This window comes from Dipodomys spectabilis, unplaced genomic scaffold (assembly GCF_019054845.1).
Source record: "Dipodomys spectabilis isolate Male_0828 unplaced genomic scaffold, ASM1905484v1 ptg000481l, whole genome shotgun sequence".
In the NCBI taxonomy this organism is placed as follows: Eukaryota; Metazoa; Chordata; class Mammalia; order Rodentia; family Heteromyidae; genus Dipodomys; species Dipodomys spectabilis.
In genome coordinates, this window is record NW_024871158.1 from 861,171 (window position 1) to 885,038 (window position 23,868).

General features: G+C 39.3%; 1 non-coding gene across 1 annotated transcript; it reads right to left on the minus strand.

Annotated features, from left to right (window-relative positions):
* Nucleotides 1-13,658: 13,658 nt before the first annotated feature.
* On the minus strand, nt 13,659-13,765 carry LOC122098623. The gene has a single exon (XR_006145759.1). It is a non-coding gene; the product is annotated as a U6 spliceosomal RNA (small nuclear RNA).
* Between the last annotated feature and the right edge of the window lie 10,103 nt (nt 13,766-23,868).

Sequence of the window (23,868 nt, forward strand, 5' to 3'; positions counted from 1 at the left end):
CTATTCCAAGGAGACCCAGGGTTTCTCCTATTCCATCTTGTAATGTTTTTAGAGTGTCTGCTTTGACTCAGAGGTCTTTGAAGCATTTGGAGTTGATTCTGGTGTAGAGTGATATCTAAGGATCTAGCTTTAGTTTTCTACAAGTAGTTAACCAATTTTGCCAGCACCATTTTCTGAAGAGGCTGTCTTTCTTCCATTCTATGTTTTTTAGCTCCTTTATTGATGACTACACATACAATGGAGAAGTGTCTCACATCTAAAATATACCTGGAACTCAAAAAATTAAATCACTCAAAAACAAATCTTCAAAAAAACAACTGCCCAATAAGTAAGTGGGCTAAAGAAAAAGAGAAACTTCTCTGAAGAGGAAAGAAGCAGGGCAGACACAGAAAGAAATGCTCAACCTCCCTAGCCATAAAAGAAATGCAAATCAAAACAACAATGAGATACCACCTCACCCCAGTTAGAATGGCTATAATGAAGAACTCTAATAACAACAGATGTTGGAAGGGATGTGGACAGAAGGCAACCTTACTTCATGGGGAGTGTAAACTTGTTCAACCACTTTGGAAAGCAGTGTGGAGGTTCCTCCAAAGACTCAACAAAGAGCTCCCCTATCACTCAGCAATCTCATTTTTGGGTATCTACCCAAATTATCACAAACAAGACCACACTAAAGCTACCAGCACGACTATGTTTATTGCAGCATTATTTACCATAGCTAAGATATGGAACCAACCCAGATGCCCCGCAAGTGATGAATGGATCAAGTAAATGTGGTAAATATACACAATAGAATTCTATGCCTCCATCAGAAAGAATGACATTGCCCCATTTGTTAGGAAGTGGAAAGAGTTGAAAAAAATTATATTAAATGAATTAAGCCAGGCCCAAAGAAACATAGGTCCCATGGTTTCCTTTATTTGCAATAACTAGTATATGTCTGAGTCAAGCAGAAAAGGTCAGATAAGTTGATGTTAGGGAAATGTATTCAAATGTTTTATTTCTTTCTTGCAATTGTATCTAAAGTATTTATAAGATTTTTTTGTTGCTTTGTATGTCCCTTCCCCATGGTATAATCCCCGCTTTCATGGTATTTGATGTTGGTATAATTTGTGGAGGGGAAGGGAAAAAACAAATCGTTTAAATAGGGTTACAGGTGGACCCATTGCAACAATGAGATGTACAAGTCGTTATGTTGAAAATGAACTTTACAACTTTGGGGGAGGAGGAGGATTGGGTGGGGGGGGGAAGGATGGGAAGGAATGGGAATGGGAAACAAAGGTGGAGTCTACAATGCTTGATAAGAATGAAGGGTTAAAGTAACTCCATTTTTGAGCCAGTGACCATTTGTTGCTTGTTTATGTCCGCTAGCAGAGCAACACATGGTGGTAATCCAAATATCGGGTTGTTTGCCTTTATAAGCCCTGCAAATCTTTAGCTCAGGGGTCTCCTCCTAGGCTCCACTGTGTGGGAGTGTAGGATGAGGCCTGAGCCACAGCCCGTCTAAATAAAATCTTGCTTTTGCATTTCAGAACGTCTGACTCTAGTTGGTCTTCTTTGTGGGCGTCCTGCAAAATGGTCACTACAAGTTAGTGAGGGCTCGCCCAGGATACCTCAAGAGACCCACGAGACCTCAGATTCCGAAGGTAAAACAGTGCTGTCAAATTTGTCTTGTCCTGTCGTTCCTCTCTTTGTTTTACTTTCATTTTTGTTTGTGAGGACGGCTGCTCCAATTCGTATTGTGTAAAGGGTTTTCATAGCGGACGCGCTTGCATGACAACCCTGGAGGACCTGGGAGACATCCCAGATCCTCTTGTGAGGGGGATGGTCCTTGAAACCCTGCCGTGAGAATTGTGGTGCATGGGTTGGTTTCCTGTTGGGCCAGAACTGACCAAGAGTGCCTCCTAACCGAGGCCCAACTCACTCACTGTGGGTCTGCTCCTTCTGCTTCCCTATTACAGGGGTCAGCGGACCAATTCAGGAGATCTCCACTTCGTAACCTTTTTTTTTTTTTAACTGTCAGGCCTGTGTGTGTTTTGTTTGTACTGTTTATTGTTTTTTTGGACTGTACGACTAATGGGACTGGAAATCAAGGGCAACATTCCATCTAACCCCCTAGACTTACAAAAAGAAAAAACTAAGAAAGAGGAAAAGATATTGTACCCCCCGGTTTTTCATGGAGATAACGTGGAAAAAAAATATTTCCTACCCCATACTCAGCTTCCCAAGTTCCTTTTGCAGAGCCTGAGAATGATCAAGAAGAGGAGGTAGCTATAGAACCAGCAGCCGAACCCTCAGCACCTGCCCTTAACGTTTCTGAGGGGCCAGTCACTAGAGGAAGCCATGGGATCAGCTCCTCTCCCCCTTCTAATCCAGCTGTTTTTCCCTTAAGCACAGTAGGTCCTGTGGATGCCAATGGTCAACAGCAATTCTAATATTGGTCATTTTCTACCAGTGATCTATACAATTGGTGTACCCAAAATGCCCCCTTTTCTGAGAAACCCCAGGATTTAATTCGTTTGCTTGAAACCATTCTCTTTACTCATCAGCCCATTTGAGATGATTGTATTCAGCTTTTACAGGTCCTTTTTACCACCAAAGAGAGAGACCATATCTGAGAGGCGGCCCGGAAACATATCCTTGGCCATCACAGATCCTGCCATGATCGCTGCCTATTTTCCTGAGATCTGACCAACATGGGACTACAATATGGTTGAAGGTAGGGAGCAACTTCTCATCTATCACCAGGCTCTGTTGGTAAGTCTCAAGGTGGCGGCTCACCGACCTACTAATACAGCCAGAGTCTGTGATGTTAGATAGGGAGGAAGTGAAAGTCCGGCAGCATATCTTGAGCAGCTCATGGAAGCTTTTAGTCAATATACCCGGTATGATCTTGAGACCCAGGAGTCAGCTCAGATGATTATGTTTTCCTATATAAATCAATCTGCACCAGACATAAAGCAAAAGTTGCAGGCTCTAGAAAGACTTGGTGAAAAGTCTATTAGGGATCTAATAGCCGTGGTGGAAAAGGTTTACAGTAAGAGAGAGACAGAGGAGCAAAGAAAGGAAAGGAAGGGCAAAGAATGTGAAATTGAGCATGAAAAGAGAGACCAGGCCAAGGAAAAGAGGCCAGATTTGTTGGACTTGTCACTATCACATGCCGTGCATACCTGGTTCACAGATGGCAGCAGTTTCATATGAGATGGAAAAAGGTACATGGGCACAGCAGTCACCATGGACACTAAGATAGTGTAGGCTGAAGCACTCCCCCAGGGACCATGTGCACAAAGAGCAGAACTAGTGGCAATAACAAAAGCCCTATGGATGGGAAAAGGGAAGGGATTAAACATTTACACGGACAATCGGTACGCTTTTGCTATCATGCATGTCCACGGAGCCATTTACCAAGAGAGGGGGCTGCTGACAGCTGAGGGAAAGGCTATTAAAAACAAACAAGAAATTTTAAGCCTTGTCCAGGCCTTATGGGAACCAGCAAATATTGCCATTATTCACTGCCTTGGCCATCAAAAGGGAACTGATTCAACAACCAAAGGAAATAACTTGCACGATCAGGCAGCTAAGGAGGTGGCCCTCCATCCCAGAGGGGAAGTACTTACTCTAGTAGACGCAGGGCCTCGAGTTTTGCCTCCTGAGCCTCAGTACGCCTAAGAAGACTTGGAGTGGATAAAGAAAATTCCCATGCCCTATAAGCCCCCAGGCAGAGAAGAAAATAAAGACTGGTGGAAAACTGGTGAGGGGAAACTTACCTTGTCACAAAGATTGGGCAAGGGGATTCTTAAGAGAATCCATCAGGCCTCTCACATGGGAACCCGAAGAATGCAGGACTTGCTCCAACACTCAGAAGTAAAAATTAAGCAAGGAAATCAACTCATTGAGAACATTGTTAAAAATTGTAAAGCCTGTCAGCTCACCAATGCCCCAATCTACCAGTTACAAAAGGAGCTCGCCTCCGTGGAGATAGGCCAGATGTGTATTGGGAATTAGACTTCACAGAAATTTAAAGTGGAAAAGTTGGATATAAATATTTGCTAGTTTTTGTAGACACCTTTTCAGGATGGGTTGAAGCCTACCCAACAAAGCATGAGACCGTGAACTTCGTGGCTAAGAACATCCTGGAAGAAATACTACCCATCTATGGCTTCCCATCCACCACCATCAGGTCGGAAAATGGATCGGCCTTGGTCTCAAAATTAAGTCAGGGAATAGCTGTGGCACTGGGGACGGATTGGAAATTACACCGTGCTTATAGACTCCAGAGTTCAGGGGAGGTAGAAAGAATGAATCAGACTCTAAAAGAGACCTTAACTAAATTGGCTTTGGAGACTGGCACAGACTGGGTATCCCTCCTTCTTTTTGACCTGATTAGAGTAAGAAATTCACCCTATCACCTTGGCTGTACTCCTTTTGAAATAATGTATGGACATCCTCCACCCATTATCCCTAGCCTTCAGACTGGATTGCTTGCTCATTTGAGTGACACTGAATTTCTATGTAAACTTGACTACCTATAGCTTGTCCACAAAAGTGGCTGGCCCCAGCTTAGAGCATTATATGATTCTGCTTCTATTCCTACCCCCCATTTGTTTAAACCAGGGGACTGTGTGTTTGTTCGAAGGTATAACTTGAGATTTTTGGAACAACGGGGGAAGGGACCTTACATGGTACCTCTGGCTACACCCACTGCCCTTAAGGTGGACAGCATTGCTGCTTGGATCCACTGCACCCATGAAAGACCAGCTGTCCCCATTGCCCTGGATGACCATGGGGAAACATGGGAAGTCTCTAAGTATCCTACCCAACCACTCCATATATAACTCAAGAAAAGAAAAATGGACTGATTGTTATTGGAATTGTTTCAATTATCATTTGCAGAACTCCTGGGAGCCGCTCAGTACAACAAGTGGAACTTTGTGCTGCCCTAGGAGAAGAGTGTTGTTTTCATGTTGACCATTCAGGAATAGCAAAAGACAACATGGCTATGGTCATAGAGGGACTAGTCAAGATCGAGAGCTGTTGGAGTGTAGTTTTTGGCTGGAGCTACAATATTGTGTCTCAGGACCATAAGTCAAGGGGGGAGGAAGGGTTAAAGTAACTCCATTTTTGAGGCAGTGACCATTTGTTGCTTGTTTATCTCAGCTAGCAGAGCAAGACGTGGTGGTAATCCAAACACCTGGTTGTTTGCCTTTATAAGCCCTGCAAATCTTTATTTAAGGGCTCTCCTCCTAAGCTCCACTGTGTGGGAGTGTAGGACGAGGCCCAAGCTGCAGCCCGTTTAAATAAAACCTTCCTTTTGCATTTCAGAACGTCTGACTCTTGTTGGTCTTCTTGGTGGGGGTCCAGCAACATGGGCACTACAAGAAATGTACTCATTATGTTGCCCATGTAATTGTAACCCCTCTACAGTGTTTTCACAATAAAAAATAAAATTCTTGGGAACAAAAAAAAAATCATTTCTCTCTAAATCTTTGAGGTTGATGTGTGTGTGTGTGTATGTGTGTGTGTGTGTATGTGTGTGTGTGTGTGTGAGTGTGGTTTTACAAAGATCAGAAGACATTTTTCTTCATTTAGAATACATCTTTCAGGTTATTGTAAATTGTGGCTACTGGGAGAAGACTCCTGATATATTAAGGAAGAAACAAAAATATATTGTGCATGCAACACAGTGCTTTATTAGTCTGTAGTTGAACCCTTAACTTCAATTTATATTTTGGCCATTGTTGTGAATAATGTGAATAACAATGAACTACAGATATATTTATCAGTTACCCAAAGAGAAATAAACACATGATCGGTGGGTCAGATATTTCAACTTTACATTTCTCTAGAAAACTGCATACTACTTTCTACAATGAGAATATTAACCTGTATTTTGACTAAGAGTGTAGAAAATTTCTTCTTTTTGCTTATGTTGTGCTGAGGAATCAAACCCAGGGCCTCAGGCATGAAAGGCAAGCGCTCTACCACTGAGCCACCTTCCCAGCCCTAGAAAATTTCTTTTATCCACATTCTCACCAACATTATTACCTTTTTTTTTTAAGGGCAGGTTTTTACTATGTGCAGTACCCCAGACTGGCCTTAGAATAAAATCCTATTACTCCAATGCCACGCATACTCTGGTGGAGTCTGCTTAGCATGGGAAACCAGCTTTCAGACCTGAGAATGAGGCTTCAAAGAGACCTATCTCTGAGTATTGGGACTTCACTGAAGTTTACCTCAGAGAATGGGGCTTCAAAGAGGCCTACTGCTGGAAAGGCTGGCAAACCCCTGGGAAAGATGTGTTTCTGTTCTTGCTTTTCTTTTCCTCACTGTATAAGAGTGCCTATTAATCTTTTACTGTTCCTGCTGCTCATTGTACTTACTCATGCTCAACGTTCCTTTATTCAAAGCTCTTTCTTAAGAGTGTTGACGACTCCAATATCTGATGAGTGTCTTAAAAATATGACTAACTCACCAGAGTTAAGTGCTACCCTGGAAGCCCCTCTTATGGAGGCTAGTAGACAAGTCATAGGTAAATATAAAAGTATTGGGGGTTTCACGATGTGACTTCAGCAGAAGGAATTGTCTGTAAGAGATTTACAAGAAGCTGTAGGCACGGCTAGAACAGAAAGAATGTATGGCAATTGCTGAGATAACTACTTAGGAGAAAGAATTTCCTGTTACTCTCTTTCATTTACTAAGAGACTTGCTAGATCTAGGGCTCCATGACCTTACTATTAAAGAAGGAACAGGAAAGATCTTATGGGACAGTTAAGGTCTCTATAGAAATAAGGTAATAATTAGTTGGTGACAAAAATCGAAACCCATTATATTTCTTAGAGATAAGCCGGAAACAAGTGCCTAACAGGCAACCAGCTGGTCACCACCCAAGAATGAAGCCCTGCAGCAAGATTGTGTAACCTTTTGCCCTTTCTCATGGAGACTTTTTGCTATAAAAGTTTGTTATCCTCTGCATTAAATCGCACTCAGCATCCACTCCTCTTGTGTGTGAGTTGTCTGTTTGCCATCTCCCCACCTATTCCAGTTCCTCCACTAGGTGTCCTCCGTCGTCCTGACAGAGCCGGTCCGTGGCACCCCAATCTGGTAAATGCTTGGAATTACAAGCCTTTACCACCACACTAGGTTCCTTTGATTTTCTCAATAAGTGTTATAATAGTTATGAAGTAGTATCATAGTAATTTTGAATTGCATTTACATAAAGACTTCTGTTCCAAAAGCATTAAGCCAACATAGAAGTTGTATTAAGCACGACTTTGTAAACCCACTGGATACTTTCATGGCTATTTGGAAAACAGGTCTATTCTGAACTTTTGTCCAATTTTAATCATTTCGTTTTTTTAATGTGAAAATAATGTACAGAGGGGTTACAATTATATTCGAAAGATAAGTACATTCCTTATCAAGCATTGTAGCCTCCTCCTTTGTTTCCCATTCCCATCCCTTTCCATCCTCCACGCGCCCCCTACCCCCAGCCAATCTTCCTCTCCCTCTTCTCCCCTCATAAAAGTTTAAAGTTAGTTTTTCAATATAATAACTTGTACCTCTCATTGTTTCAATGGGTCCACCTGTATTCCTATTTAAACGATTTGTGGATTATAATGTGAAGGTGGGATGTCCTCTTCCGGTCTGGTCTAGTTGGAGTTCCAAAAGCTTCTTGTATCTGAATAGGCCTATCCTTTTGCATGTTTGGGAAGTTCTCTGCTAGGTTCCTGTTAAAAAAATTTCCTAGACCATTAACTTCTCTCTCTAAGTGCTCCAGTACACCCATTATCCTCAGATTAGGCCTTCTGATGGTGTCTTCTAAATGCTGAATAGATCTGTCATATTTCTTGGATTTGTCTTGATGTTTGTACGTTCTTTCTCTATAATATCTAGGCTGTCTTCAATCCCCGAGATTCGATCTTATACATGGTATAACCTACTGTCAAGACTTTCTACTTTGTTTTTTATTTCTTTTCTTTCTAATTGGTTGGTTTTGTTCGCTTCAAATTCCTTGTTGGAGCTTGTTTTAGATCTTCTATGAACTTCTTTGCTTCCTTAATTTGGTGTTCAGTGTTTATTCTCAAATCACTTAGTTGATTGGTTATGCTTTCCTTGGACTGCCATTCCTTCTGTTGGGCTCCATTCAGCATTCCCTTTGTGGTCTCCCTGACTTCTTTCAGCTCTCTATTTATGGATTCCATAAATGCCTCTAAAGATCTTTGTCTATCTCATCTCGCTCTCTCAATTCCTGTATTACTCTTTGATTACCTTCCTCACGTTTATGCAACTCCTGACTTTCTCTTTGTCTATTCTCAGCCAGCTCACGCAATTTGTGTCTATCTCTTTGACTGGACTCAGCCTGCTCATGCCATCCCTGTATTTCTCTTTGAGTGTTTTCAATCTGCTCATGCAATTCCTGTGTCAATCTTTGAGTAAGTTCCTCAAGCTCATGATATTCCTGTATTGACCTCTGGTTTGCCTCCTCTCTCTCCCTATCATGCTCACACTTAGTCCTTTGCAGGTTTTCAATTTTTTCATTTACCATGTTTACCAGCAGTGTTTGTATAGCTTTTGGGGAGCTCTCCCCTGGATTATTCATTATCTGTTCTGTCCCTTGATTACATGAGTGGGAGTTTAGATACCCAGACTTGCCATTTTTCTTGTGTTTTTCTGCTTGTTCTGCCGATTTGGGATGAAAGTAACACCAGTTTTGTGGTAGAACACTATCTTAAGGCAAGCATCATCCAAAGTCTGTAGTTGCACAGTCAAAAGTCCGCAGATACAATCTACTTCAACAGATATATTTATTCAATATCAAACAACTATGTACTAATGGGGTATAAACAACAAAGAATAATTTGGCATACCAGAAATTATAAGGTTTAGGGAGAGATGTGGCTAAAAATAGGAATAGAGGGATGTGGAAAGGTAAAAGGAGAGTTAAATTAACTAAGTCCTAATCTCAATAAGGAAAATAGTTTAGACAGAATGATAGTAGAAAGAGAAAAAAAGAAGAAAAAATAAGAAAAAGAAAAAAGACACAAGAAAGAATAGAAAAACAAATATTAAAAATTACTAATTGAAACACTTAAAATTTATGCAAATTTCACAACGTAATATTCACAGAAGAACAAGGATAGGATGAGAGAAGGGGAGGGATAGAAAGGAGATGCGAAAAAGTTAAAAAAATGCTGAAAATATTATATAGGTATAAAGAGGTAGTATTGCTATTAAGAAACTTAAGTCAAAGAGGTTTTGAATTGAGTAATAAATTTCTGAATTGTGTACACAATGGAGGATAAGGTCTAATAATCAACTATTCGTATATCTGAGGATGAGCAGAACAGCAATTAAGTCACGCAAAAATGAATGAAAGAGGAAAAAAAGTGAAAAGAATGAGAAAGAAAAAAAGGATCAAAAGTTCATTAGAGCTAACACACACACACACACACACACACACACACACACACACACACACACGCACACACACACACACGAACAAACATTCCCCCAAAATAAAAATTATAAGAGGAAGAAAAAAAGGTTAACAGCAAACAATTTTTTAAAATGAAAAATGAAAAAAAAAATTTAAACAAATTTTAAAAAGAACAAAAAATGAGTTCTTTGATTTTTTGGAGGGGGTGGGAAGATCCTGTATCTCCCTTGTGTCTGTAACCAGTCTCTTGTTGGAGTCTCTGGTCTGCTTGTGGTGTTTGATTTTCCTGGGGGTTCATTGGTTTCTTAAGTCAGTTTGTTTGAGCAGGCAGAAAAATGTTCTGCTTTACCCAGAATTTTGTGATCCTCCTCCTAGGCTAGTTCAATGGGAGGGAGATCTGCTTTGAGTATCACAAAAGAGAGAGATGGCTGTTTCCTCTACTTTGGAGATGCTTTGATGAGGCTTGGTTCTGGGTAGAGTGGAGGCCTTTCAACAAGCAGTAGAGTTTCCCTGAGGGGCTAGCTTCTGAGACACTTGCAGAGCCTAGCCTGGAGACATTCTCAGGGTTTATGTTTACTGAATTTCAGTTGATTCTCAAGACTGCTGTAGAGAGGGGCAGCCTCTGGCTCTGTTTAGCCAGTGAAGAAATCAACACTTGAGGAGGGCAGAGCTTTCTCTGCCTGGGCTGGATGACTTTTCCCTGGGTGGAGCTGAGCCTGGCAGGTGAGGTCAGGTTCCTGTGACCTGCTAAATGACTCTTGTTTTCTTCCAAGGCCTGAGTTTGAGCTAGCTGCTCAGCTAGGCCTTTATAAGTATCAAAGATGGAGATCTCCAGTAGTGGGGAGGGGAGGGGTTGCCTTTCCTCCTCTGCTCCCTTAGAAGGAGTGAGGATGTCAGGCTTCTACTCACGCCAGAGTCTTGGTTCCTGGGTCGTCTGTGGTCTTCGATCTGCAGGATGAAGATGTCTGTTCCTTGTCAGTTCTTGCTGGTGTTGTGTAGAATCTTCTAGCCCGCTGATCTGGGGCCTTTGTCCCGGACTCTCTGTGTTTCAGGTTTGGTGGCTACGGCTGCCACAGCCACCGCCACAACCGCAGGTGAGCCTGCTGGCAAGTGCACGGACCTGTCCCCTTGCCTGGATTTTCCCTCTCTGGCCAAACTCTCTGTACTGTGATGGCACCCTTGGTATGATTCTCTTGCTTAGGACTGTTCACTGGAACACTTAAACTGCTTTCTATGAGAGAGCCTATGTACCCTCCAGCTTCTCCCCTACCATCTTCCCAGAACTCTTTTGAATTTTAATCATTTCTTGTTAATCTCATCTTTAATCTCTTTATACAAAATCAATAATTAATTCAAGGGAGGAGAAAGGAAAAATTTAAGCGAATCCTTACATTTTTCAATTTTCAATAACATGATATTGCTTATATCATTTTCTGTTTATGCTTTAGACTATATAATTCAATTTAGTTAGACCTTTCATAAGGCTATGTGTATTTTATTTATTTTATGTTGATTGTTCTTTCCAAAGCCTGCGTGTCTAATTTCCCTTTGTTTCTTTCAGTCTCAAGTAGTTCAGATTTTAAATTGAAGGAAGCAAACAAAAAATACAGTTCCTCTCATCTGATAATGCCTCTACAAGAATGAAGAAAAAGTTCATCCTGCTAAGGACCTATGATAGGATATCAAAAAGAGAATTCATTGTTCTAGGTATTCCCTATCTTTGCAATGCAACTTAAATGATATAAAACACAATATACTGCTCAGGTACTTTTACGTTTTATCTGTTTTGCACATTATCATATGGACATTACCTCAGTCTACAACATTCCTTCATTATTCTGTCCTTGATACTTTTACACTACCAAGGTATAAGATAACCAGTTTGATTTAAAGCATTTTACGTTGTACACCTGGCTTCCTTGGAAGCAGAGCATGGTCAATAGATCATATTCCTTCTGGTTGCTCACTACCTGTAATGTTTTCTGTAATATTATTGCATTTTATTTAGTATTAAAAATTATGGCTAAACTCAAAGCTCATTCATAGAAGTTTATGTTAAGTATTTTGCAAGTTTTATTTGTCCCAATTCTTAAGATAACATTTGCTATAATGCTAATGTATTATCATTTTAGTGTTGGGAAAATTTGTAATTAAAGGCACGAAGTGTATGGCCCAAAGACACACAGTGAGGAAGGAAATGAGTCACAGTCTCCAAAAGCCTTTTAGCAATACAAAAATTGTAGGTAAAATCTCTCCATTCTCCTACACTCTCAATTCAATATTCATATTGTCCTATAAATAATAGCATACCAAATATTGCCCATGATGATTGTTTTCTGTTACATTTTGTCTCCAACACAGACTGTGTTGGTGACATTGGGTTACCATGCACAGAGCTGAGCTTATAAATTGAGGTCCAAAGAGAGTCAAATTTCTTTTGTCCCACAGCTCCAGTATCCTTTTTTAAAAAGTACTAAAACTTTTATATACCAACACTTACTATCTTTTAAGAATCTGAAAACGAAGTAAATTCACATATAATCACTCCAAAATGCTTTAAAAGTAGGAGATTATAAAACAGGCCCCCATCAAGTAAACTTTCTTCTACTTTTAAAATTATTCTGAAAGCCTTGCCCTGGCTGGTCACACCTGTAATACTATCTACACGGGATATCTACTCAGGAGCCTGAGATCTATGGATAACTGTTGGAAGCCACTCAGGGCAGAATAAATTCATGAGATTATTTTTCAGAAATTATAATGAACTAGCAAAGAGCCAGGAATGGAGATGTAGCTCATATATTAGCTCATCAATCTAGAGAGGAAAGGCCTAGCAAGACCTTGAAGCCCTGATTTCAAACTCTGAGCATGCCCATACACAAGCATGTGCATGTGTGCATGTGTGCATGTGTGTGTGTACACACCCCCCACACACATTTATTCAAAATAACTTCATATCAGCATATCAGCGTTCTGCATTAATTTCTTTGTTAACGTTATTATCTGGGTAAAATAGAGGAAATAAACTCTTCTATATCAGAACATTTTTATACGTTTTTTTTTTTTTACTGTGAAAATACTGTACAGAGGGGTTACAATTACATGGGCAAGATAATGAGTACAATTTTTTATCAAGAATTGTAGCCTCCTCCTTTGTTTCTCCTTCCCATCCCTTCCCATCCTCCCCCAGCCCTCCCACCCAATCCTCCCTGCCCCCGCCACCAAAGTTGTAAAGTTCGTTTTCGACATAATGACTTGTACTTCTCATTGTTGCAATGGGTCCACCTGTAAAAATAACTGCATAGAGGTGTCATATTTATATGAGCAAATAATGAGTACATTTCCTAACAAGCATTGTTACCTCTTCCTTTCTTTTTCTTCCACCATCCCTTCCCTCCCACCTCCACAAATACACTCCCCTCCCCCTTCCCCTGTCTAAATTGTAAAGTTCATTTTTCAACATAGTGTCTTGTGCATCTCAACCTGTATCCCTATTTAAAAATTTTGTATTTCCCTTTCCCCTCCCCAAATTAGAGAAACATATACACAGGATGTAGGCACACCAACTTCAAATACAGTGAAAACAGGGGTTAGAGCGTAGGGGAGGAACATATAAAGGAACAAAAAAAAATCACATCACACATTATAAGTATCTTAGAAACAATAGCAAGAAACAAAAAAACGACTTGTCTGGTTCATTTCCTATAATATCATCTTATCTGATATGCACATAGCTTATGATCTATTCTGCTTATCCCAGACATATATTAGCTGTTGAAAATAAGGGAAACCATGGGACCTATGTTTCTTTGGACTTGGCTTACTTCACTTAATAAATTTTTTTCGAAGTCTTTCCAATTCTTAACAAATTGGGCAATGTCATTCTTTCTGATGGAGGCGTAGAATTTCATTGTGTATATATACCACATTTTCATGATCCATTCATCTTCTGTGGGCCATCGGGGTGGGCTCCATATCTTAGCTATTGTAAATAATGCTGCAGTAAAAATATTTGTGCTGGTAGTTTTAGTATGGTCTTCTTTGTGACCATTTGGGTAAATCCCCAAACGTGTGATTGCTGGGTCATAGGGGAGCTTTATATGGAATCTTTTGATGAGCCTCCATACTGCTTTCCAAAGTGGTTGAACAAGTTAACACTCCCACCAAGAATCAAGTAAGGTTCCCTTGTGGCCACATCCTCTCCAGCATCTTTAGTTGTAAAAATATGGAATGATTCAAGAATTTGCATGTCAACCTTGCACAGGGGCCATGTCAATCTTCTCTGTATTGTTCCAATTTTAGTGTATGTGCTGCTGAACTGAGCACAGAGCATTTTTTATATATAAAGTGTAATTGATTTTCTTAAACTAGACTATTCAAAGAAAAGTAAGTTTTGAAGAATTCTCGTGAAATTTTAGAACCATGTACTTCTTACATAAGCACACATTTAAGAATAGTCAAGATTGACATGTCAAAACAAAATAATCCCAGATATTGTTGTTCAAGAGATGTGTAGGATCGGGGGGTGGGGGGAATTGGGTTGGGGGGCAGAGGAAGGTTGGGAAGGGATGTGAAGGGTAAACAAAGGAGGAGGCTGCAATGCTTGATAAGAAATGTACTCATTATCTTGCCCATGTAATTGTAACCCCTATGTACAGTATGTTCACAAAAAATTAAAATAAAAAAAGAGATGTGTAGGAGGACGAATTCAATTATTCTGTATAAGGCACCTGTCATAATGAACACTGAGGCAAGTATTAAGGTTTGTTAAAAGTTTTAATGTTTCAAATATATTTAATTTTGGGAATTTGCTTATATAGGCCAAAATTATGACTGTTTGTCAGGTCATACAACTTTTCTATAAATATTTAAGATTTATGGTAGCAGACATATGCTACTAAAAAGTACATTTCAGAGTTTATAGAAACATTACTAATGAGATGTTGCAAAGTCTTAGTGTAAAGAAGCAGAGTGAAGAGTTAAGACTTTGTTAACTGCACAGTTTCTCTTAAAACTTTAGGGCTTCCTTACTTTATATGTTATTGAGGAACAAATGATGATATAAGCCATATACAAATGATGAGATGAGTCATAAAAAGCAATCTTAGTGGGTAACTTTAAAGACTACACATAGCCTATAAAACTCTTGTTGAACATCATAATCTTATTCAGTGTTAAATGTACAGGAATGTAAGAATAGTAAAATCAAATATGTAAGTATACTTCAAATACTGAAAACACTGGTAATTCTTTGATATTTTATTTTATTAATCATTAAGATTTAGTTATTGTGTTTCTTTATTTGTAGTATTGTTTCCCTTATAATATAATAAAACTTTTTGTTATTCATCATGAGGAGGTACTTTGAGAAGGTTACTGGGATGGCCAAACCATTTTTTATAGTTGCATGTGAATTTACAAAAAGCAAAATTAAGAACAAATTATTGATTAAAAAATTATCAAGTACAGTCAGAATCAGGAGGGATGATAAATGTCCACACTTAAAATCTTAGCCCTAGGCTGAAGCAGTGATATTACAGAGTTGAGGTCACAAAAGTGGGAGACTGTTTTGTTTTGTTTTTTACTTTGATTTTGTTGGCCATGGGGTTGAACTCTGGGGCCTGGTTGCTGTACCTCAGCTCAAGGCTAGTGCTACCACTTGAGCCACAGAACCACTTCCGTTCTTTTCTACTTATGTGATGCTGAGGAATCAAACCCAAGGCCTCATGCATGCAAGGCAGGCACTCTACAACAGCCACCATCCCAGCTTCTGATAGACTGGGTTTTAAAAATTCATCTAAACAACATTTGCTTTCTGCTTTGGGTTATATAATGAAATATATGAATATCTTTTCATAAATTTTGTGTATTGTTATACTTCTAAATTTATACTAACCCCAGCCACTTTATTCTTTTCAAAGTCATGAAATATCTCTGAGAGTTTGCTAATGTGAAAATTGTTTTAGCATTTTTAATTACTTCTGAGTCATTTTTATTTTTTATTAAAATCATTTTATATTTTGGGTTGATGGATTATCATACATCAAATACCTTCAAATGTACATGTAGAGTCTAAAGATAACAGTATGTGTATTCTCATACAGCTCTTTTTTTAATCTGTTATGGACTTTCAGTATTATGATATTTCTCCCTCTTTCACGCTCTCTCATGTCCTCTCTTTCTCTTTCAAGCTCCATGTCTGCTACATAGAATTTCTGCTGGTCTACTGTTATCCTTGAGGATCCACTGGCTTTTTTGGGAACATGATGGGGACTAACATTTTCCCTTGCATTCTTTAAGAATTATGAGTGATGTGATATTATTCTTTGACATTGTAAATGGCAAAACAACAGGTCTAGGAATTACTTTTCACGTTTACTACTATTACAAATTTTATCTCATAGGAATCATTTGGATGGATATGATATTTTAACTTGGGCTGGGAAGGTGGCTCAGTGGTAGAGCGTTTGCCTTGCATGCATGAGGCCCTGGGTTCGATTCCTCAGCAGCACATAAGCAAAAAGAAAAAAAGCCAGAAGTGGCGCTGTGGCTCAAGTGGTAGAGCACTAGCCTTGAGCTGAAGAGCTGAGGGACAGTTCCCAGGCCCAGAGTTCAGGCACCAAGACTGGACCCCCCCCCCAAAAAAAAAGATATTTTAAACTGTGACCTAAAAGTTCTTTTTCTTTCACAAACAACCTTTGTCTTTGATTATCAGTTTGTAACTACATGTAATGAAAATAAAGCTCTCCTATGTAAAATAGACCGAAGTTGTTCACAGGGATGAAAAAGAAGGTAATGACGGAAGTGAGTACAATAGAGCAAGGTCCTCAGAGCAGTTTATCATGAACACCTTGTGAGAATGACAATGTTCTGGGAACTACAGATTAAGTCACTGAACAAAGATATATATGCATATATATGTATATGTATATTTATTTATATATGCATATATGTGTGTATATGCTCTTATATTGTACACATATATGTTACTATACACACAAATTCACATATACATATACACATGTATACATGCACACATGGAGAAAGACACATAATTACAGCCAACACAAGTTTCATTAGTTGCTGAAAATGCGTTAGATGGAATGCTTGGAACAAAATATGTTCAAGATGTATTTGTCTCTAAGAGTTCTTTTACCACTCCTCTTATCTCTTAAAACTGGTAGGTTTTGACAGATTGGACTTGCAAAATGCAGTACAAATGATAGCAAGTTACTCGGAAATGTCAGTATGTAAAGATCATATGTTGTCTCCCTGATCCCCACGGAATGCTTGCTCTTATACACACTCTCAACAACCAAAGTAACAGGAGAATATCATGGCAAAGAATAAAATTATAAGCCTTTAAATGGCATCCTTCTTTGAGCTCTTTTCCAACAGCCAGCATAAATTCCTAAGCAGATTAGTGAGTCCTCATAAAACTGGACTTCAGGTCAACAGGTAATCAACTTATGTGAAAAGTCCTATGAGACAAATGCTGACTGAGGTCTCGCTGATTTTCTGGCCAAGAAAATAAGAAAAGAAGAGATTATTTTTAATATATTAAAGTTTGAGAATAATTTGTAACCTGTCAATAAATGTGTAGAACACAACTAAACCAACTGACAAAAAAGGTGTCCATTTCATTTATATGCTCTTGGACTTGGTGAGTGATTTTACTTGTGTCTACACAAGGAGAATCAGCATAATTCAAGCCAGCATATTTTTATTTAATATACAAAGATAGGATTAAGGTTGACCCATTGTAATAATGAGAAAATAATAATGTAATAATTTAATAATAAGACACTTTATGAGAGCGTGGGTGTAGGGATGAGTTGAGGAGGTGTGAAGAGAAGGGATGGTAGGGGGAAAGAAAGGATGGCGTAAAAATGCTCAATAAGAAATGGACTCATGCCAGATGCTGGTGGCTCATGCCTGTAACCTTAGCTACTCAGGAGGCTGAGGTCTGAGGATTTTGGTTCAAAACCAGCCAGGGAAAGAAAGTCCGTGAAACTCTTTTTCCAGAAAACCGGAAGTGGCGTTGTAGCTCAAGTGGTAGAGCGATAGCCTTGAGCTGAATAGCTGAGGGACAGTGCTCAGGCCTAGAGTTCAAGCCCATGACCAATAATAAAGAAAAAAATTGTACTCATTACCTTACTTATGTAACTGTAAACCCTCTGTACAGTATCTTTACAATATAAATTTAAATATATATATATATTAAAAAGATACAAGGAAAACTTTTGTACTTATAGGAAGTTGTATTTGTCACTCAAAATCAGTAAGGTATTGGTTTTAGGACCACAGGCATATTAAAACATCAGATACTCAACTACTCTACATGAACACAGTATATTATTTACATTAGAATCTGTCCACAACCTAGTGCAGTGTAATTGCTATGAAAATTTGTACAACATTCTATGTTTGTAATAAAAAATCCAAGTATATGCACTGTCAACAGATACAAATTTTTTCAGATAATTTTTGTCTGCATTTTGTGGATGGAATTGGGAGCACAAATTTCATCACCAAGACTGGTCTGCAAAATGTAACAAAAAGCTAACACAGCATCATTGAATAGTACTGAACTCCAAGGAGAAGTACTTGGATTGAGACATTATAAGAAAGTGTTAGCATGCAAGTACTTTTTAGAAATACATCTGCTAGATTTCTTATGGAGAGCTTTCATAACACTTTGTGAAACACAAGCCAGAACCTCACTGAAGAGTAAATGGTTTTCCATCACCTTTCTGTCATGCTCAGTCATTATCAATCAACATATAGCTAATCTTGAATAATCCTTTAATGAGAAAATGTTGATGGAGTGTTTATATGCAGACAACCTCGGAAGGCTAAATTTTTCCAATTAGGATAGTCTGTATTCTATGATCCAGCAGAGAGAAAACTAGGTAAGCATACATTTACAACCTTCTGAATAATTCTGATTCTGCCCATATCAGTTATCTATCCATACCTGTGCCCGAGTGAGAGGATTTTAAATGACTTTAGTGTTTTAAAATTTAAATTTAAATGTGGAATGAAATTAGTTCCAATGCATTACCTTAAGATATTTAGAAACAACTAAAGGTCTATAAGATTTTTTTAATTTGAAGTGAAGGGATATTGGAATTTGGTTCTCTATAGTTTAAGCAATTTGCAAAAAGAATTGGCAAAGTAAAATTTACATTTGCAGCAGACTTGGCACTTATTAAATTTTGTATATTGAAAAGAGCATAAGCCTCAACAATATGTCAATGCTATCCTGTTATTTATCTCTAAATGTTTATGCTTCTGGTCTCTTAATATTAAAACCAATTTTTTAAATCTTTAGCTAGTTGTGCAAAGGGGTTTCACTCCATCATGTCAGTGTGGAATAGAGTGTATGTACATTTCATTGTACAACACATTGGATCATTGTTAATCTTTCCACTTTTTTTCCTTCCCTTTCCCCAACCCCACCTATCCCTTCAAGTTTCCTACTTATATTTTCACATATGTACGTTGAGTGATCTGATTATATTAGTCCAACATTTCCCTCTCCATTCTTCTGTCCTACTCCCTTTAAGCCCAGTTCCTTATTTAAGACTTATTTCAACTTCATGGTATTTTGTAAAATATCTCTTCCTTTGGCATTTGGCTTTGGGCTTGCCACATCCTCACTTCCATGTTTGACCTACATAAATGAGGCTATTTCTCCACATTTCCAATCTGTGAATGGCTGAGATAGGTCTCTTTACTATTCACCTTCTGTCCTAAATTTAGAATTGGACCTTCAGGGCCATCAAATAGAGCTTTTTTATTTTCTACACACTGAAGATGGAAGGAAAATAATTTCCATGCTCTCAATATTATGCTATCCATCATGAATGTCCATCACTTATCACTTCAACAGTCTAAATTTAAAGTTATGTTTTCTGCATTATATTCACACATTTTAAGTGAATATCGAGGACAATTTACCTACTATTGGAAGTTCAGGGACGATTTTCAATTTCTGATGATAGAAACAGGAGTCAGTTTTAATTATGCAGAATCCACTATGTAGTGAGTGCTGTAGTCTTCTAAATTTTCAATAAATTTCGAGTTACTTTTTATTAATAACTGAAAAAGTTTTATTTCAATATTTGAAATGCTGTCCCAATTATTTTAAATCTTTCACATTAAGTTAGAATGAACCCCTCCCCCCATTTCCCCTACTAGTTCAGGTTAAGTCTCCTTTGGCTTTATTGTTTGAGGGGATGAGGGTAAACAGATGAAGGTAAACAGAAAGATGATCATTGCTCAGATATCTCCTTCCTCTTCTGTTTCTGCTATTCTTTTTTCAATTTTTATTTATTTTTTATTGTGAAAATATTGTACAGAGGGGTTACAATTATATGGGCAAGATAATGAGTACATTTCTTATCAAGCATTGTAGCCTCCTTATTTGTTTCCCCTTCCCATGCCTTCTCAGCCTCCCTGTTTCTGCTATCCTTGTAGAAAGGAAGACTGGAACAGGGAACAAGAGTAATATTTGGGCAAGGTAGCATTCCTGGCATATCAATTATTGTTTTTCAGAATCACTTAAACTGCTTACTCTTGCCTTGTCTCTAACAGTAACCTAACTGTGGCTTCCTTCATGCAGGAGTAAGCACACTAACAGGTTTTACATGTAAATTTGTATTTTATATCTCAGCTTACTACCACCAAAAATAGAAAGCTTTGGTTAAATAAATGCAAAGGCACTGATTGTTCAACAATACCTTAGTGAGGAATAGCAATTCTACTCAGCTCCCCCCTCCTCTTCTATTCTTCCTTCCCTTCCCCTCCCATCACTTACCCTCCCTTACCTTCTTCTTTCTTTATGTCTCTCTCCTCCATATTCATTTCTATCTTCTCTCTTTTTCTCTTCCAGTAGCAAGTGATTTGGTTTATCTGGCAACACATACATAATTGAACAAATATGTTTTCTCCTCTTTTTGTGAATATTTATTATTAAAAAGTGAGTTCTAGCAGAGCACCAGTGGCTTACAGCTCCATACTAGGTGGGTTCAAATTTGACAATTGTAATTCAAAGCTATTCCAAGTAGATAAACCTAAGAGATTCTTTTCTCCACTTGTGATAAAAGGAAGAAGTGAAAGTGTGGTTCAGGAGGTATAGAATAAGCATTGGGAATTAAAGCCCAGATTGTTAGGTTTTTAAAGAGTAGTCGAGTAAGAACCACACAAACACGAGGTATTCAGGAAATGGGTAAGTTTATTCATCATTCCCTCTGGCACCAGGCAATGTTGGCCCTCCATGCGGCAGGGAAAGTCCTGGGAAAGACCTGGAAAAGACCTGAGAAAGAGAGCATCTATGGCTGGGTTAGGCCTTATCTAGGGTATGGATGGAGAAAGGTTTGGCCACATCAAATTCAGATATGAACTCAGCAGATGCAGATGTGATATCTTCCAGGAGTGCTAGTTGCCTAGGTAACGCAGGTACTGGGAGGAGACTTTGCTTGGAGGAGGGTGGAATCTGCTTGCTATCCAGAAGCAGACCTTATATTCCAGCCTTTTAATAATCATGAAATAGGGTGAGGATCCTCTCTGGCTACTTCCTGCTGACAAGGTGTGTCGAAATTAGGGGTAAAAGGCTGGACTTTGGTCCCATCCCAGAGAAGGCAGTGAGCTGCAGCTGTCCCTTGGTGAGTGTGAGTCCTTTAATAAAGTCTGGAATAGGCAAGTCTCTTGAATGAAGTCTAGAGAAAGTTTCATGAGGCATTGAGGGGCTGGAAAAAATTATTAGAGAGCAAATAAATGGCAAGTGGAAGGACTTGGGGCTTAAAAATGTTGGTAGAAATGTCCCTATCTGGTGACTAGGTAGAGGAGAATTCAGGTAACAGAGGCAAGAATGTGAATTCCCATCCAGTTAAAAGGTAGACAGGTATGAACATTAGATGGCAGGCTTCTTACTTATATTGACCTCCTGGCTCTGGTTAATTTTGAAAGGGCAGGCACAAAATGGCTGATATGACATCATCTCCTCTTACTCCTCTCCATGGTCCCTTGTTCCCCAGAATGGCTGAGTCTAGGTGATTGTCTCTGGGATGAGTTGTCTCAGTGAGTATTCATGGAGATTTGAACTCAAGGCCTGGGCACTGTGCCTGAGCACTTCTGCTCAAGGCTAGTGCTCTACCATTTTGAGTTACAGTACCGCTTCCAGTGTTTGGCTGGTTAGAATTAAGAATCTTCAGCCATACTTCCAGCCTGGCCCTTTGCAGGTTAGTTGGGAGATGGAGTCTTAGGGATTTTTTCAGCCCCGGTTGGCTTTGAATTGCAATCTTTGTCATGAAAACTCTTTATTATTTCCAATTAATCAACATGGCTATCAAATAGTGTAAGTAGAGTTTACCTGGTCCTTACCAAGAATTGACCAAATAATATCCTGCCATGACAAAACTCGTTAGATGTGAGAATCTTAACACAGATATGCGCAATATTTTAGAATCACGTAGTCAGTACTAGAATGCATAACACAAAACCAAAAAGGCAAAACTCAAAATCTAAATTTTTTTACATTAATATTTAGACATCTTTGCTAACAAAGCACATCAGATACTTGGACCTCAGTTACCAGGGTCTGAGAAAAGAGCAACTTGTTAGCAAGGTACAATAGAGTAGATGGATGGAGGAGTAGTAAACTTGGTGGAAAGGTATGGGTCAGATAGGACCAAATCCTGAAACTACCATGTGGCCAAGATGGCAAACTCACGATGGTGAATTTCTGAAAAAATGCAAAGAAAGCCTGAACAAATAGATGAAGCCTAGATTGGCTAGTCTTTGATAGGGAAGCTAGAGGAGGTCCTCTGGACCCAACTCTCATTACACTCTTCAGGGCACAATCCAAAATGGTGTAGAAAAGAAAGGGAGAGATACACGAAGTTGGACATAATTAGCAGAGAGCAAAGAGATCCTGAAAGTGAACATACTTCTGACCGTTTACCATTGCAGAGGCAAAAATTGACTAAATCTGAGAAGAGACTAAAAAATTAGGTGCTCTGGCTATCCAGGGAATGCAGGAGGCATTTCAGAGGGGTTTCATGGCACTGGAGTTACACACAGCTCCCCATTAAGGGTGTAGGAGAGAAAAATAATCAATGAGTGAAGGTGGGCTTATCGGATGGAAGTGGACCCACAACTTACCACTGAGCCCTCTATTGGGGAGTGGCCAAGCAACCAGAGTCAAGTGCCCTGGGCTCCAGACATGACTGGACTTTCAGTTAAAGGCCTAGCAGGTTCTTCGGCATGGAACCACATCTGGAGAGAGACTGAGCGACAGAGAACCCTTAGAGAGTATTTCACTCACCAAAATGTACAAGCATGGAGGTGGATGCAAAGGCCAGCAAGGAATTGATTCACTTTGTCCACAGCAGACAGACCGGTTCCCAAAAGGCATTCAGAACTGTGGTATTCCTCAGAGCAAAAAAGGGAAAAACAAACAAAAGAAAGAAAAAAAAGGAGAGGAATCCCACCTTCTATCCTGACTTTAAGCCTTTCCCGGGTTCAAATGGCACCATTTATGTTAGGTTTTTAAAAAGAGGTTGCTGAGTAAGAACCACACCACACATGTGGTATTAATGTAAGGAGTAGGTTTATTCATCATCCCGCTGGCACCAGGCCATGTTGGTCCTCCACGCGGCTGGGAAAGGCCTGGGAAAGCCTTGGGAAAGACCTGGAAAAAGAGCACGTCTGGGCATGAGCTAGCCTTCTCTAGGGAATGGGTGAAGATAGGTGTGGCCACATCAAATTCAGATGTGACCTCAGCAGATGCAGATGTGACATCTTCCAGGTGTGCCAGTTGCCTAAGTAACACAGTTATTTGGCGGAGACTTTACTGCAAGGAGGATAGAATCTGCTCTCCATCCAGGAGCAGACCTTACACAGGTAAAGCGCAAGGCAAGGAGTTCAAACCCCAGTACCAGCACAATGTAAAAAAAATGAGTACTTTATCTTTGAAAAGGGATATTTCTGGGGCTGGGAAGGTGGTTCAGTGGTAGAGCGCTCGCCTTGTATGCCAGAGGCCCTGGGTTCTATTCCTCCACACCACATAAACAAAAAGAAAAAAGCTGGAAGTGATGCTGTGGCTCAAGTGGTAGAGCGCTAGCCTTGAGCTGAAGACTGAGGGACAGCGCCTAGGCCCAGAGTTCAGGCCCCACAACCGGACCAAAAAAAAAAAAAAGGGATATTTCTCCAAAAATTCATACCCAGGAAAATTTTCAAGGTCAAAGACAGTTTGAAAGGCTCTTTCACATCTTAAACTGATTTCTCTGTTTGAGTCACATTATGGAAAATAGGAATCACACTTCACATTAAAAAGTATGCACATTGTTGAACATTTTTAATGTTCAACAAAATGTAAGAATTGTTTATATTTTTAATGTAAAGGAAGCATGGGAAAGGAATTC